The sequence below is a fragment of the Phasianus colchicus genome, chromosome Z (assembly GCF_987193195.1).
Source record: "Phasianus colchicus chromosome Z, bPhaCol1.hap1.1, whole genome shotgun sequence".
NCBI classification, from domain to species: Eukaryota; Metazoa; Chordata; class Aves; order Galliformes; family Phasianidae; genus Phasianus; species Phasianus colchicus.
The window spans coordinates 69,824,253-69,842,525 of NC_143476.1; the positions used below are offsets into that span (position 1 = coordinate 69,824,253).

Consider the following 18,273-nt stretch of genomic DNA (forward strand, 5'->3'; position numbering starts at 1 on the left):
TTCCACGCTGTTTTTCTTTCTAGTGGGATGTTTGGCGTAGGAAGCACTGTGAAGAATCTGCGTGGCTTTGGAACAATTCCTTCTTGCAGCAATTTCACATCCAGTTCCAGCTCTCCCACTGAGATCAGCCAGCTACCCCACATAGCCTGAATCAGGTTCTAATCCTGCCACATCATCAGTCTAAATGGGGAGAAAAGAACACGTACTGGATTGGCTAAGCTGTCAGTTGAAATAGATGGAACACTAGAACATTACAAATGTTTAAGCAGTAAAGTGAGGACAGGATAAAAATGGTTTTAGAAACCAGTGCTGAGAGAGAAAAGGAGCCCTTAAAGAACCCCAAGAGCACAATACATCATATCTACAAGGGAGAAAAATAAGCTCTAGGAAAGGAAACCATTTCATCACAATGATAAAAGCAACTGCATTAGCGTGATTGTCTGCAGACTTCAGCATCAAAATTAGGCCAAATCATTTCTTCTACCAGGACTGTGAAAGAGTAGTTTCCTCAACAAGAAGAATATGTTTACCTAGTATTCTTTTGTGATGTTCATTAGTGAGCCATTACAAAAAAAAAGAGCACTAATTTTTTTTTCTTTAAAGCCAGCACTTGCCACTGTAATAGCTGAAGCCTCCCATGAGCCATCAATTAGGAGGTCAGCACATTAGCAGAGAAATCCAATTCTTATAGTCTGGTAATGCTCCTGGGTTTGCAGAAATGTGCAAAGCATTTCCTCTTCACTTGTGTTCCCAAGTGGCTAACCTTCATAATATATGTTACAGGTTGTTGAGAGCTAGGAATTTGTGCTGGAAACTGAAGTTGGATCCTCTGTAGCAACATGGGGATGTAGCAGCCTCTAACAGCTCTCTCATTATAGGTCATGGGATTGTAGCATCCAGATGAGATTCCTCAAAAGAAAGTGCATAAATAATTGGTTCAGGAGACCACTGAATAGCCCCTGCCCAGCAGAGCAGACTTTGAAGTCTAGACATAAATAATCTGGATAGCTAAATGATACTTAATACGACTGGATAATCGTTTGCATGTGTACAGCAGCTCAATATGTGGATAGCTTTTACTTTCAGAAAGCAGTCTGAATGTACCAGAGCTTCTGTACCACATGCCAAGCAGTGAATAGATAAGGCTGAACAGCTGTAAGGACTGAGAAGCAAATGTGCTTGAACTCCACCAGCTCCTGCTGGTGGCCACCCAGGAGGACACATCAGAGGATCCATGGGAAGTGAACAAGGAGAAAATGCCTGGCAAAGAAGTAGAAATATGATAGTAAGTGTGTTTCACACAAGGAGGTTAATATGGTTAGTTGTGAGTTCTCTGCTTTACCTAAATCATCACATTGAAATGCTGTTGCATTGAGCAGGACTGCTCCAAACTCCTTACTAAACCCCAGAATTGCTCATGTTTTTACCCCCATAGTCTGGCAAAGCTTTGCAAACAGTAGAGCTGCTCTGAGTATGAACCTCTCCCTGCATACACGGAGCATGGAGAGCTTCCTCACATCTCTCCTCATTCTGCAAAAATGCATCTCTTCCTCCTTGTGAGTTCAGAGGTTGATTTTGTTAGTTTGTTTTCCTTTCTTTCTTGTCTCTGATTTGCCCGAAGAAAGACACTCTTCTGCTGCAAACCTCTTTGTGCCTTGGATACTACTGTGGATTATCATTTTCTTACACATCCAACTAAGCCAAGCAAAAGCAAGAACTGAGGAATGGGATCATACTGACTTTCTCTACTGAGTCACGAGGAAGCAGTGACACGGCTCTTTTAGATATTAGCCATCTGCTTCATCCAAAGCATTGATTTTGGTCTTTTAACTTAATTTCCCTGTCCATGATTGGAAATTTTTCCAATCCATGATAGTGAAATACTCTTGCAATAATTGAAGAGGAAAATAGAATTTCAGTTCTTCTTTCAAACAGACAGACCACATGCATCCCCTTTTGCTTCTGCTTCTCTGTGTCATGGCCAGCAAGTACTATTCCACTCGGAAGCCGTGCTCTGAGCACAAGCAGGAGAAAGAGCCTGAAAACTAAAAATTTTACAAATCTTCATACCATGGAAAGGGCACCAGCCCAGACTCATTATAACTAGAATATGGATTAGAACTGAACATGCCTTAAAGTGTTAAGATCAGCATCTTCTATTTCTTGTCCATTTAGGACAGACATAAATTTGTTTAATGTCTACAGTTCAACATTTTGCTTCCAATTTTTGAGGGCACATTACACAAATCTTTTTCTTTAGGAATGCATCAACAAATTCAAGCCCTATGCCTTCTCTTAATTCGCTCCCTACAAGAATGTTCTGGGCTTTCAATTATTAACTGGCTGTTGGCTGGATTTCCTATCTGTGTCCTTTGCTTCTTGCCACATAAAATTCTCCCTGATTGTGCACCTGAAAAACATTGTGCTCTGCCAGCTCACAGAGAAAGTAAAAACATAGGAGAAACTAGCGACTTGGATTTACAAGCCAACAGAGAGAGATGATGAGAAGATACTTTAAAGAGATAAACATCTATGCAAATAGTATCATGGGCCTAAAAGATAGATGGATTTTGTCTTCAGTAGCAGCTGATCTCAGTTTTCATTCAAGTAGTTGGAATTGATAGTATGGAGAAAGAAAATTGGAAGGACTAAAAAACATGATTTTTTTTTTTTTTTTTTTTTTTTTTCAGTTTGGGCTTGTAAAATCTGTAGAGGGTATCAGAAAGATAAGGAAGAGGAAACATTTTGCACAAAATCAGTTTTTGTACCAGACTTGAGATAAGACCAGAATGGTGAAGAGAGTCTATATATCAAGAATATGCAAGAGTTCCCCAGGAGCTGAAATTTAACTGTGTAAGTCTGACAGCAAATAAAGTATGTCCCAGAAATGACTGTGCTAAAAAGAGCACCAGTGAGAATTCCAGATACTACAAGATGCTAGAAAAATATGTATCACTATTCAGGCTTAAAGCAACAGAAGCTGAGATTTTAAATCTGGATATCCTTTCAGAGCCCTAGGCTTTACTGATAGAGACCTAGGGGAAAAACTGGGAGGTTATCAAGACTGTGGTCTGGAACTGTGCTATGAAGCTTAGCCATAGTATTTCCTACTTCTCGGTAATAATTGCAGATGTCTGTTATCCACAATGGCACTTTATTGTAAACTATGGGTGCAGTTAATTCAGTTTTATTTGTTTCTGTTGTCACAAGTCTTCATCTTTTGGATTATAGAATATCCGCTATTTTTAATACAATCTCTAGAGATTCTGTTCCTCTCATAGCACACAAATATTGCTTTTAAATAATTTTAACACAAATGCTGTTCTGTGTTGGAAATATGAGAACAGACACTGGTAATCATAAATAAACTCACAGCATCCCAAAGAAAGTTTAATGAGTGTTTTCTACATGCAGAATCGTTTCCACGTCTCTTGAGCAAGACAGTTGTTGGGAAGATTGTCTGAACACCTTTCTGCAAGTTCCTAGGAGTCAGGCCATAAGACTGTCAGTACACTTTCTGATATTTTATACCCATATTTATGGAGCTGGACACATATGCTGTCCAATAGGAAGTAACTCTACTGGTAAACAAGAGGAATTCTCTGGATTGCTTATTTTCTCTTTTAAAATGGACACACATTGCCCTCTGTAGCAGCCCCTTTACTTGTAGGTTAGTAGAAGGTTATACAAGATAAGTACAGCTTCTTGTATCTAAGCTGTAACTTTCATGTATCTTCTAAATTATTCATTCTGTAGAATTTTTGTGGTCTGTTAGTGATTATGAAGATGCTGAGAAACTACACTTCTTTATCAAACTGAATTTTCTTGAGCGCCTGTTGCCCAACCAAGCCTTGATAGTCATCCCAGCAGTTTGTTTCGGGCACCCATTTGTTTCTGAATAATGTGTACTGAACTATCACCTGCTGACACCTTCTGCAATGGCTTTTGGCTTGGGAATGAAATAAAATACAGCTTGCATAATGTGGTCAGGAGAAATCCTCACCGGCTTTTCTGGGTCCTCTTTCAAGAAACTATCCTGCAATTATGTTAGTTGTGGCATTCCTCTGCATGTGTGTCAGATGGGGGACTTCTTCAGTCCTGACATACTGTTAAGGGTGACATTTCAAGTTAGTGCAAATTTACTTTTATATATTATATGCCCTAAGAATTGCAGCTGGCTTCTCTGATTATGTGCATTTCTTTGATTTGACTGCCACCAATTACAGAATCACAGAACCAGCAGGGGTTGGAAGGGACATCTGGAGATCATGTAGTCCAACTCCTTGCTAAAGCAGGTCCTGTAGAATAGGTTGCACAGGAAAGCATAAGTGAACAAACTGCTGTGATAGGAGCATTTGGTATGAAAATCAAACCTGACTTAGCAATTGCCACCAATTTGTGTTGCATCCAAACCACAACAGGCAAAAAAGTATCCTTCCAAGTTTCAAAAAGTGTAAACAGTTCATGGAAGATGGATTACTGTGGAGATAGTAATCACACAATTTATATTTTCCCAAATATATCACCATTACAAAGGAAAATCACTGAGTGATAGAAGGTGATGGAGGCACAGGCTGGAGCCCAAATACATTCAGTGATGGATGGGCTGTGAGGTTGCCAACCAAGGGGTTGTGCTGTCAGATGACAGTGACCTTGCTGATCCCCAGTGTATAAATTCAGATGCTGACAGAGTCCAGTGTGGACTTATGCCTGGACTCCAGTTCAGCATATCTGCAAGACATGGAGAGCCAAACAAGGCTTTGTTGAGTTGTGTTGTGGAGCTGCTGGCAGCAGTTCTTGGTGCCCATCCCACGGCAACACCAGCTTTTCCCCAGCCCTGCTGGCTCAGGCAACTGGTGCACTTTCAAACACAGAGGTAAGTGGTGTCGAGACATGGCCCTGGTCAGCCAACAGGGAGCAAAGACTAGAGGGGTTTGCTGCTGAGAGACCAGGGCAGCAATGCTCTCTGCCCCTGGGACAGTTAGTGGCTATGGCCTTTCTCTCTTTTGCAGTTTGTAACACATTCTGTCCACCACAGCACCGGTGAGGGGAGCAGCTTCCTACTCAGTTCTCCCCTGCACACCTCACAGCTAAGGTCTGTGGAGATGCCATCGGTCTGAACTTGCCCATCTGTGGACAGTCAGGATGATGTGGTGTACATGACCTCCTGTCTCCACCAGCATTGCTATGGATGCATGCTCTGGTGGGCAAGGAAGAAACCGAGTTGTGCCATATGCAGGCAGCAGATAAAAGATCATCTGGTACTCAGTGAGATCAGACAGTGATTAACTCCAGTGTCCTGTCTTATGATTCCTTTCCAGATTTTCATATGTATGCACGTAGGCATGAGCATGTCCTAGAATTGTTACCCTGGAAGCATGGAATAATTCAGTATCATTTTAGTATGCAATGACCTCCACAGTCTTAGGCAGGTCTGAAAAAGAATCTCATGTAGCTCAAAACATAAGTTATTGGACTTGAATGTTCTCAGTCCTAAGGAAATGTTCTGCAAAGAGTTCTGGTGCCCACTCCTTCAGCTAAAAGGGACTCGCTTATGCACGTGAAGAGTTATTGTGGTTCCATTATTTTCAGTTTATTCTTGGAGGCTTACTTTTCCTTGTTTGATATTTCAGCAGTCATTTTCTCTAATTTTACCGGAGCTGAACAGATTTAAGAATATGATCCATACTGTGCACTGTGCTCACCTGTATGCTGTAGTGGATAATGCCTCACACAGCCATCATAGCCCTTTGTCCTGTGTTGTGGCTAAGTGCTGATACTCTCAAAAGCTAATCTGGGGGACATGAAGCTGATGTCTCCAAGCTCCCTTTGAAGATGGATTCTCCAAAAGGCAATTCACAGCATCCGCTGTGAACTGAACCCCAAGGTGACCACAGAGAGAGCTAAGAAGCTGAGCAAAGCTGCAAATTTTTCTGCTGCCTGCTCCCCCATCCTGTATCTCCATTATCCATGTCATTATCCAAGAACAGAGGTTTATTCTTTCTCAAATGTCACGAGAATGAGAGAGGCAATGTTTGCCATCATGGGGCTAGCTATAGAAACAGAAATAGGAAAAACTCATAAGCTCATGGCTGCTCCTCTGCACCATGCTTTACTCCAGTAGGGGCTGTCCTGCTTACAGGATCTTTTTCTGCCACTTTCCCCTTCTCTAGAGCCCTGGGCCGGAAGAAGAGAACTTCAGAGGCGCCACTAAGCCATGGGAGAAGACTTCTGCTGGGACAGGGTACAGCACTTTATTTTCCCAGCTCTTTGTCCGATGTGGAGAACACCAGCTCTCCAAAGAGGATTCACTCCAAGCTGCTGTCATCAAAGCCCTTTCTTGTACATGTGTCTTTTAACCATGTGTTACAGGTGTGGTAGCTTCCCTTACCTATACATCATGCATGCGGAGTTCCAGTTCCTTTTCACAATTTCCTTTGAAATATTTCTGAAGCTCATTTGAAACACAGTAGAAGGTTATATACAGTGTTTCTTTTCTGGGTGCTCCTGTCAAAAACGCAGAGAAGCACAGTTAGGCAGTGACAAGATATCCCTTAAGCTGCTGTCATTCACTGTAATACTGGTATTGTATACCACTGCTGTTCATACTGTATATGTAATAGTTAATCTCAGTTCTGTTTCATTGGGCCCATTTAAATCTGTACAGATATCATGCAGGCCAAAGCAGCTTCTTACCTTTGTCTCTGTCAAGGGTTTTATATCATCTTTGGTCAGTTATCTGCCCTTTCATCTCCTGGAAAGTGACCTTAAGTCATTCTAGCCATGGGCTGAGGTTCTTCATTGGGCAAGTTTCCAAACGTACTGTTAAATCTAACAGGAATAAGCTTTCATTGAACATAAAAAAAAAGTATAGCAGATGCTGAACTATAGAGGCCATCACTCATGAGTTCTGAAATTAAGTAATGACTTCAGGAATGGGGCATTGCTATCCTTTCCTAGGGAGTTACTTTCTGTGCTTTGATTTACCTCTTCTTCCACTGAAAACTGTTCTTATTTTTATGGTGATACGGCAGATCTCATCTTTCTCTGGCTGTTCTTTTCCATAATTCCCTCTTCCCTGGCCACAGATTCAAAGCACTTCTCTGCATACGTCTCAGTGCTAAGTGAATTAGATCCCAGACACTTCCTCTCCTAGATCCCCCACCACCTCCTCCAGACTACCTGCCCCACTGTCAGCAGAGACATTTCTGTTTATTTTTCTGAACTATGGCATTTTTCCCATTTCTTTATAAGCCCTTTTTTCTCCACCTTTGTACCTCCAGACCAGTAATGAGATACATTGTGCATAAAGTTTGGTTTTTGGCATGTTATTTATTCTCATTTCATTCAGTAGCTGTTTCCATTAACTTCAGGAACACAACTCCGTGCTCTGGAATCTTTTCTCTGTTATTGCAGTAACAGTATCCCACCCTGTCCCCTCTCCAACCTCTTCACACTGTGAAGCTGACTTTTCCCTCTAGCTGTTTGTGTTGGCACTTCAGGCAATGGCATTTCAGCCCCAGCATTCTTTCCAGATCAGGAACAGCAGGAAGTTTTCCTTCTGACTGCTTCTGGTAATTTTGTACAAGGTGAAAATAGAAGAGAGTGTGCTCTGAGCTCCCAAGCCAGCACCAGCACTGATTTACATGCTCAGAGTTATAGGTATAGACAGTCATTTGACAAATAGCATTTTGAAAATGTAAATATGCGCTTTTTTTTTTTTTTTTAACCCACCTTCTGTCATCTTTGAGACAAACAAAATGTCTCACAGGTGAGAGCTAGATCCCATGGCCTCTAGGTACATTAGGCTGTCAATCATTGTTTTTTGACATCTGCTGGTGAAATGTCAGTGAAAAAGACAGCTACCTCTTAGCAAAACATAAGGGATGGGCTCCTTTAGCTGAGATTCCCAGATTCCCAGCTGTAAATTAAAGTGTTATTTACTGTGTAGGATAGTAGAGTAACAAGATAGTGCACAACACTCTGAAATGGAATTGGGAATTTATTTTGTAGGCCTTGAAGCTGTTCCTATCCCAGCACTCCCACATGTGTGTATTCCAAAGCATCAGGATGTGTAGGCAAGTTTCCTGATGACTTAGCTTCCCAGTTTTGTGTATCTTTGCAGCTTCAGGCTGTTGTCCTGTTGAGAGAGTTGGAAGAACAGTGGCACATGCACAAGATAGTACTTCTGTTGTATTCCTCCTCCTACCAGAGAATGGGTCTTCAGTTGATGAGTCACCTGCGATGCTGTGGCTTTATCAGAGCATGGGATCTCTGGTATTGTAAACAGCACGTTCCTCTGTTTTTACCAGGTCTATTACTTACAGTTGTGTCCTCGGTTATGGATACAGGACACTCTTTTGACCCTTGCTCTATTGTTTCTTTGCATGTTATTGCAAGCATGTTTGCATTAACACTTCATCTCAGAAGTGTAGTGTATTTCTGTTACAGATCTCTGCACCTGTCAGTAGGTATCAGGATAGTTTGAGGGCAGTGATTTTCAGAAGCAACCATATGGTAGACTTTCTTGCTGCCTAAATGTAAACCCATGTCACATGCTAATGCAGCCCTCTTCTATTTTCATAAAACACTAAGTAGTATTTTATATTCTTTAAGAAGCCATACAATCTTAATACTTGTAGAAGGTGCTATGTCTGGAGAAGGATGGTATCCTCTGAACAATTGTCAAAAATTAATTTGGAGTAGTACCCTATTAGTAAACCACAGTTCTTGCTGGTCCACTTGCTGTGAAAAGCCAGAAGTGGCTTCTCTGCTGGGGCTTCACCCACAGTATAAAGCAGACATGTCTGCCTTTGAGATGAGACATGCCTGTACTGAAACCAACAAAACTCATTTCACATGCATACATAAGCCAGTAGTCCCTAGAGGGATAGGCACACTGGGCCATATGATGTCTCCAGCACAACAAAGGAATGCAATCATTTTCAGCAAACAGAAATGCCGGAGTACTGCAGTGAGTGGTAATACTTTCAATCTGTTAGCAGATCTTTCTTCATTCCTTAAGAAGATCCCTCTTTTTGATCTTCTGCTTTAAGCTTTTGGGAATTGTCACTAGGCCTCTCTTTATCTGAAAGCTGTTCCTTTTTTGCTGGTTTGTGTGTAAAAGCATATTTCTCGAACACTGAGCTCAAAAGACCTCATCTATTAGCTGCCAAGCTTCCAGAAAGTTTCATGATGAAGTCCTTGTGAGACATATGCTCCAAAGACCTTACACGAAAGATACCTGTTTTCTTTTACAACAGATAAAGGTTGTAGAATAAGTACTCTGACATTAAATATAGTGTAAGTAAATGAATTGCATGCAAAAAGTTTATAGAAATGTCATATTTTATTGTTTTATACAAAAGCATATTATCTTTATTAGTTGTAAATACAAAATTAGAATCATCTGCAGGATTTCACAGTAATTCATTTAATTTCCTGTTTTCTGTGTTATTTGACTTCTGTAGTACGACTATTAAAAGAGGGAAAAAGCATCAACTGCTTTTCTTTGAAGATGGTACAAGAAACTCAGGAAACTTAAATTTCAAAGATTTGCCAGTTCATAAGGGGAATATATTTTACCCAGTCCATCTACATTCCAAATAGTGAACTGGCTTTCAACAAAGCCATGGTGACAAACAGCCACAGTCTTTTTTTTTTTTTTTTCTTTTTAAAGGAAAGAAATAATGCTCTTTCCTTATGTTGAGGGCCAGGAAAAAGCAATACGTAATATGATTGTGTAACAGTGTCAGAAAATAGGCACCTGGTACCTTCAGTGCATCAAAATAGTTGAGGCTTTGCCCCTTCCCCTGCCACTTTCTTCCAGTCCCACCTCTACCCCAAAGTAAAGAGCAGGTCTTCATTGGTGAGTTCTCCATTAAAACACTGCAACAGTTTTACTTCCTCCACCCAAAATCTAGAGCAAGAAACCTTTTCTGCAACGAAGCACAAGTATGTTACAAGGGGCAGTGAAGCCATCATGTCAATTTTGCCCTCTGAAATATAGGAAAGGTTTTAGCTTGCAGCACAGAGACCTTCAGCAGTTCTGCCCTGTCCATGTGGAGTCCTTGGGCCTGTACGAACCATACTCTCACCCCATATAACACGAGATTGGGATTCCAAACATGCCTTTCTCTGGCTTCTGGAATGCCTCAAAAAGGAGGCAGTATAACTTCATTAACATGAACATCCATCCTGACAAAGCCATTTATATGGATTCCTCTTAAGGGCTGGATCGATTAGATGTCCATGATACATATGGCTTTATTTCTGCATTACCTGCTACCAGGGCCTCAGTTTTGTGATCCACATTTCAGAGTTAGGAAATAAGAATATGAGCACCATCTCACAAATATCATTCAGCTCCCCTCCATCTGCATAACAGTTTCAGCAACGATCCTAAGTAAAGAAAACCTTTCAGGTGCTAAGTCAGAAACTACCCAATATTGTCACAGCTTGGGATGTCAAGGAAAGCCCTAGCTGCCCTTTTCAACAAATGCCAAACTCTTACTCAAAACACATTCTTTCAGTGTGGGCCTTGTCACTGCTCCTGGAAAAGTAATGAAGGAAGGGGAAGTCTCCACAGAGAACAACTTTTATCTAACCTCAAAGACAAAAGCTTCACAAAATGAGCTCATTAATAAATAAATTGCATGCAGCTACAGACAATAGCAATATCTGATTTCAGAAAACTATTTGATTCCTCTCTTATTTGTAGGCCAGATCCCCTGAGCTGTCTAACACTGTACAAGGCATCCAAGGTCTTCTTGGACCAATCCATAATTGTATGGCCGAAGCTTAGACCTGGCACATGCAGATGAACTATACTTTCAAAAACGTTGATAGACTGAGCCAGAAACAAGTGTCTCTGCACTGAAAACCCAAAAGAAATGATGTGACAGAATCAGAGAATTTCTAAAACTTGGAGAAGGGTCCTGAGTTCATTTCTGCTCGTGTTGGGAACTGACCAGTTGGAAATACAACCCTCTCAGTTTTACAGTTCCATCCGGGTGGGACCACCACAGCATTGCAAAGAGGTCCCAGGAATTAAATATTCTCCCTGTTAAGAGTATCATGACATACTTCTGATTGAGTTTGTCACACTTCAACATCTGGCTGTTTTATCCAATTACAATTTACTGCCAGAATGATGAAACTTTTAATATCCTGTTTCCACGCCCCTGCTAGTATTTTTAGACAGTTACCAATGAACATCCAAACCACTTGTTTTTGTTGAACTGCATGGTTGATCTCCTACAGTCCCTTATTAGGAAGCATATTTTGAGCTTTAATAATTTTCTGATTCTACTATGACAGCCCTGAGTTCACCAGCATCTTTCTTGATCTGTGGGCATCAGTGAACTGTAGAGCACTCCAGGATTTGCACTGACATCAGGCAGGCATGCAGCAACTTCCCTTCAACTTGTTGTAGAAGCATTTTTACGTTCTGCTTTAGCCTTTGTGGTACTTGTGTCCTATGGGGAGCTCACAATCACCCAAGTATCTGTTGAACCCACATCCTTCTTAGACCTGCTGGATGAGCTCCTCTATCTTGCAAGCCTACAATCTACACTGTATTCTTCAATGGATCATTTGCCATTTATCTGCATTCTAATGTACTCTGCTTACCCTACGCAAACAGCATGTCTACATTCCACATGGTTGTATCTTTATTTTGCACTCCTTTCCATTTGGGAGTATTTTTTACCATCTGTGCTGCTAACAGGCAGTGTGATAAATATAAAAAGAGTATCAGTTATTCAGTCCAGGAACAGCAGGGAGAGTGACTACTCTTCAGCTCCCTCCTTTCCTCCTTTCTTTTGCTGTCTCTAGTAGCCACTGCCATTTTGGCTGAACATAAGGACTATCATAAAAGAGGACAGAGCATGGCAATGCAAATTGAGGAAACAGTACTCTAGATCACATCAAAAGTAGACACAAGCATATGGGATCTGCTCCAGAGCCCTCTCCCCTGCACTCACCTCTGTGAAGACAATGAAGGAGGTTATGGATGGACATGGGAATGATGGCATTAGCCAACTGCAGCATTTTAGCTTCCTTCCTCCACAGCCACACAGGAACACCTAAGCTCATTTTAAGCTCTCTAACAGATTATCCCCTGCAGCCCTGTATAACATGGGCTCAACACTGCCATGCTTATCCAGGCTTACTAGCAGGCTCTGTATTGCTACTGCTGTGCTCACAACATCCAAGCCCATCCTTGCAACTGGCATGCTCTCAGCTGTATTTTAAATACTCAACTTACTCCAACTTGAGTAATGTTTTGTTTTCAAAGGTGCTAAACATCTTGCAGAATTAGAGCCTGTACAATATACATCTGTGTATTTTTTCGTTTGCCTTTTGACTAACAAAGGAATCAATATCAACATGAATGTAAGAATTAAGGAAAGCAGAACCAGTTATATGAACTTGATCAAGTCTCTTCAGATTGCAGAGGGTTAGAGGCTGTTATGTTCTCAACAGAATTCTTCCAAAAGCTATCTTTCCTTTGCTTCTTTCAGAAAGCTACTACCCCTGTGTGCTTAAAATGATACTGTGGATTTGTTGTTCATCTGAGCTAATTAAAGCCTGTGGGCTAACAGGCACATTTTGCTCCTTTTTCTATCAACAAATGCTAAAGAAGTGTTATGTGCAAACATGTGTAAGAAATCTTGGGGATATATTATGATAACCTCATCTGCATAAAAGGGAGAGCTCTGAGCTGGTACACTCTGGAAACTGATTTTAAACATCATTTTTTATTTTGATTTTTCAGTAGTAACAATTTAAATTCAAGGAATTGGGAAGGAGGAACACTTTTCAAAGTATTTCTAGTCTTACAAAACTGTTAATTTTTAATAGGTCTATGTTAAGAGTTGATTTATTAACTCTTCCAAATATTTTCTGTCTAGCTCTTGCACTAATTTTTTAATTAAAATCTCTTTCAGTTATATTTGAAGAATGCTTGCCAGGCATTTATTGCATCTTGGCCTTCAAAATCTCCAGTGGCTGGCTGACTAGATGCATGGCTTTGAAAACTCTTCTTATTCTGCATAATGATCTATTGAGTAAGCAAATAAAATAAATGAGAAATCTAGTCTGGAAAGTGTATCCTTATGTACTGTTCTCATTTTTCGTGGTTGTCACTGCCTTCACAGAATACTAATATAAGATTGCAACAGTTTGAGTGGAAATACATGTGATACATACAGGCTATTTTAACAGCCAAACCCAGAATGCTGCACAACCACGTTTCTGTTGAGATTTAAGGAAACTGCTCCTTAATTTTTCTTGTGTTTAAATATTGTTCTGCCTATGTATCTGCAGTTGTGTACAGTTTGCCCTGTGGGCTGCAGTGCCTTTTGAAAATAAAGTGCTGTTCTCTGTGTGGAGCATGGATCAAAGAAGGCTGTTCTCATTGTTTAGATTAAGACCAAATTGAAATGAAATGTCTGCGTAACAAATCAGATTTATAGACAGATGAACAAGTTAGGCAAATAGATGAACTGGATAGTGATCCAGTCCCAGCTGACAGATGTTGAGTGAATATTAAAATAGCTGTGTTAAACCATAAGGTCTTTGCAGTGTGTATGTTGACAGGAGACAATGAGTGAAGAATGAAAGTAAGCATTTTTCAAAGCAAGCTAATGAGACAATTTCTTCAGTGATGATCTCCATAACACAGAGACATCTGTATCCTGAAGTAGACAGCATTTGCCATTCAGGAACACACAGTAGCGGTACAGGTTTTCCAGGTTATCTTGTAAATCCAGAGTGAATGGTAAAAAGATGAAGGAGGCCGTTGTGCAGAAAATCGCATTGCTTCCAGTGCTGAGAGTAACTGCTGTGGTTGGAAGAGATCTTCCTTCTGCCCTGGCTGAATGTGAAGGGTTGAGACAGGTGGATTGAAAGAGGTGCCACAGTATAGACAGGGTTGCTTGGCACCAGCTGTGGGAGCAAGATGCATGGCCACATAATAATGCTAACATCACTACAAGCTCTTACCTGTCTGAGGAACATGTCTTGTTTCTTTGTTTCAGCTGGGATGGAACTGTTTTCTTCAGAGTGTTTGGTATGATGCTGTGTTTTGGTTCTAGGAGAAAAACAATGTTGATAACATATCGATGTTTGTAGCTGCTGGCAAGCAGTGTTATACAGAGCCATTCCCAGGAAAGGGCCCAAGGAGCTGGAAGGGAACAGAATTAGAACAGCTGAATTAAATTGGCCAAAGGAATACTCCATATCATATGACATCAAGTGGAAGGAGTTTTGAAGGGGGTGGGAGTTCATCTGGTTCTTTTCCGCTGCTTGAGGGGCTCGCTGAGCATCAGTCGATGGTTGTGAGCAATTGCTTGTGCATTACTTGTTATATACATTCATATATATTTATTGTCTTAGCTATAATCCTTTTCCTTTTCTCTGTCTTAGTAAATAGTTTTATTTCAATCCATAAATTCTAATTTTTTTTTTCCCAATTCTCTTCCTCATTCCACAGGGAAGGGAAGGGAGTGAGTGAATGACTGTGTGGTGCTGAGCCACCTGCCGGGTTAAACCACAACACTCTTTTAATGAGAATCTCCTGCTGGTACAATGTTATTCACAACATCTGCAAGGCTGGGGTTCTTTTGCACAAGGCTGTAGCAAATTACAATCCCAGGGATTTATAGCCCTCTCCTGTTGTTCTCAAGGGGAACTGTCAGAAGGTGTCAGTAGGAATAGTAGCATATTTTGCTGTATCAAAGCATGGATGTCCTTTGTATTACAGCTCTCTGATACTAATGCATTGTCTGGAACTTAATATCAGTAAGATAGGAGAAATCTGTGATGAAAAATAATCAGTGGCTATGCTAAGGAAAAATTAAAAGCTAAGGAGCAGAGCAAGAAGCAGTAGATCTCTGAAGATAACCTTAAAATACTGGAATGTTTTTGCATTGATTTAATAGGACTGTAAAGAGTTTCCATCAGTAAAGGTTTGGATCTTGAATATCAATTTTTCTAGAATAAAAAAGAAACAAAAACAAAACACGAGAACAAACCAAATACAATGAGCCATAAGTCATAATGAATAGTTTTCTGGATTTGTAATGCACAAGCAGTATTTGTTATCCATCATTTTAACCACACTCCAACACTGAGCAGGTTATTCCCTATTTTCCCTTGCCCCAGGATCACAAATCAGATTTAAAAACAGACCTACATTGCCATTTGGGTATTTTACAGACATCTGGTGGTGATCAGAAGGCTCTGTGCCAGTCAATCCAGCTCATATTTGGATTAATTCTAAGAAAAATAAATATCTTCCATGGCTATTGGACTGTTGAACGCAAGAAGCTGGCTGAAAGCAAAGAAGATTCTTATTAAATTATCTCCTGTCTTATCAGCTGGCTATGCCACACAAAAAGGACAAATTCCCAATGCCTTGGCTCTAGATGAATGAGGTGGCTTCACTTGGGCTTAAGCACTCAGCAAGTGCCACATCACAGAGCACTTGATAGCCCAGAAACCACTTCTGCTGCACATCATCATGCTCATGTAACCTTTCTACACCACAGCACTGCAGACTCTGGAGATAATTCTGGATCTAAGAAAACAGGGAAGACTTACAAAGAGCAAAACAGAAATCAGTACATGAAGGACAATCATCACCCACAGGAGAAGCAGATTTCTGAGGCCAGCCATAGATTAATCTTCTTGAAAAAGCCAAGCCTGGAGTGAATGAACTTGAATGCTGAGCTATGAGAACGACCTACCTATAGCTGCCAGATTTGAGTATCTTCTCTGGATTATACATCTTGGAGCAAAACATCTGGATGGCCAGAGGAAGATGGGATCTCCACACTGAGCAGTTATCAACTGTTATCTCAATGGTGCTTTAGTACTACTACAACAAGAGCTTAAGATCGACTTTGTGAAATGATGAGGATTTCTCAGAACTGGTTTTATTCTGTCAAGATGGAACTAATACTGGGGTGGACTTGAAAGGCCTTCTTAGTTTACAGTGTCAGTCTTACCCCTTGCATCATTTCCTAGGAAGAAGCTCAGCGTTGATACAGATGATGTAAAAATGTGCACCTAATAGCAGATGAAGTAAAAAGCAGCTAAGTGGAAGAAAATGGGGAATTACTGTTGACTTTGCTGAAGTAGCCACCAGGAACTTCTTCTAGTCAATGCCAAGAGGAAATTTCAGCAGAAGAGGCATGCACTCACTTTCTCAAGGCATCTTGATTATGTGACAACAATATCAGACTACTATTTTTCAGTCTATTTCATACTGGAGAAACTCTTTAGTACAGTACAGACAAATAAGACACAGCATGCAGAGTTGTTGAGAAATACAAGCATGACTGAGAAAAGGACATAGCCCAGTGTAGGTGACTTACTGTGCACAGGTGTATGTTTGACTTCCTAATGCAATTTCCAAACTATGGGGTCATGAAGCAGCTTGTTAACTCAGGAGATGAAAATACTTAAATGCTGGTGTTGATGGAAATGATTGTCATGTAGCCATGTTGACCTATGGCTTGTAAAATCTAAGATCTTTTATTTTTGACTGTCTCTATGCAGGGTTTTAACAACATGAGAGCTAATTAGAAGCAAATATGGAGAATTTCTCCATCTGCTCATATTTTAAAAACACAGTTTGTCAAGCCAAGCCTTCTGAATTTGCAGTAGGTTTTACTCTCTGCTAGGTACAGTACAGTTCAGCTAAAGCCCTGGGGAGAAGGTATGCAGGAGGAGGCACTGAAATTGATATAGCACTGATCTCAAACCCCAGTGCTCCTTACAGCAAGATGAATGGCAGGTTAAATCCTGCTATTGTGAGGGTGTTTTCTGGCAATGAAAATTGAGCATCTCTGCTGTAGGAGGGGATGGGGAGCTCTCAGCTGGGAATGAAGAGATGCATGTGGTGCAGGAAGAAGACTGGTGTTAGTATCTGCAGTCACAGCCAGGCAAGACAGGACACCATCAAGAGATCTGCCACGTCACCTTCCTCTGCTGCTGAAGGACTTGCTGGTGCCACATTTTATAAACTCTCTGCAATGGCATCCAAAGCAGTCCGGACTTAAAAAGGAGTATTTCCCTTTCCTTAGTTCAGCATCCTATTAGGTTAACTAGACTGGAAATATAGTATTGTCCTGACAAATACTGACCTGTATTTCTGTAAGAGAAATGATAAGGGTTAATAATGCAAAGTCATATACTAAAATCACCTCATAAAAACACTTTCGTTCCCTTTTAAGTTAGTGTTAACTTTCCAGAATTTTTTAAATTGCTGATGTTTGAGAAGTATGATGTTCTTGCCCGAGGCAGGGACACAGCTGAATGGTTTTGTTTACAGGAAGCAAAGGGTTTTTGTCAGAAAATGCTGAGTGTTTATACAACAGTCAGCCCTGCTCAGATGGCACATCTGGTTTTTCAGATACTGGCAGAAATGCTGTCATAATATCAAAATTTTGTCCCATGGAAAAAAAAAAAAAAATAAAGCCCCAAAGCTAGTCATTACCCCCATCTGGAGGGAGGCGGCTGCCTGAAACAATCAACTCTTCTGAGGCTAGGAGTCCCTTCCAGTCCAGGTCTCTGCAACTTTGTTCACATGTAGAGCATGGCACAGATCACTGCAAACAGTTCCCAGAGCATGAGGAAGTGACCAGATAGACAGAAAGGAATTGACCGTGTTGGCCAGGAGAACCAGGAGAGCCAGGGATTGTCAGTTTCAGTTGTGATGTCATTTGGGCCTTAACTAGGTAAGGAGTATAAGCAAGCATTGTGCCAGTAAATAACAAATAACTTCTAAATGCTCTGAAAGATCTCTGGTTTCTAAAGGATTTCAGTAGTAATGGAGCTTCTGTGTTCCCCAAGCACACATCTTTCTACTTGATAAATTTTTCTCTATTTCTTTTCTTTATTGTATTTTTTCCACTCTTTTTAAGTCTACAGGCTGGCATAGCAGTAGTGTTTATAATTTCCCACCTAAGCACATTACCCTCATGGGAGTTTGAGCCCAAGATCCTGCAAGCATATGTCAAACTTTGCTGTGCTGCAGACTGTTTTGCCCGGGGTGGGGGGGGAGGTGGAGGAGTGAAGCCCACAGACTAGTGTTAAATGCTTATTTGCCACTGAAACATTCCTCAGTCTACATAAAAAAGGGTGACTAGGGATGCTATTTGGTCAGAGGCCTGGTCTGGGGAGGATGGAAATCCCTGTCAGTCAGAACAGCATCAGCTGAAGAGAGTTAAAGAAAAAATTCTTAAATTGCAATCTAACGATCCA

General features: G+C 40.8%; 1 long non-coding RNA gene across 2 annotated transcripts; it reads right to left on the minus strand.

Annotated features, from left to right (window-relative positions):
- Positions 1 to 12,902: 12,902 nt before the first annotated feature.
- Positions 12,903 to 17,688, minus strand: LOC149913064 (uncharacterized). 2 transcript variants are annotated; one of them, XR_016462258.1, is made up of 3 exons: positions 17,507 to 17,688; positions 14,008 to 14,095; positions 12,903 to 13,063 (listed from the first exon to the last, which is right to left on the minus strand). It is a non-coding gene; the product is annotated as an uncharacterized LOC149913064 (long non-coding RNA). The 2 variants fall into 2 exon arrangements; XR_016462257.1 differs by lacking the exon at positions 12,903 to 13,063 and adding an exon at positions 13,147 to 13,879.
- Positions 17,689 to 18,273: the final 585 nt, after the last annotated feature.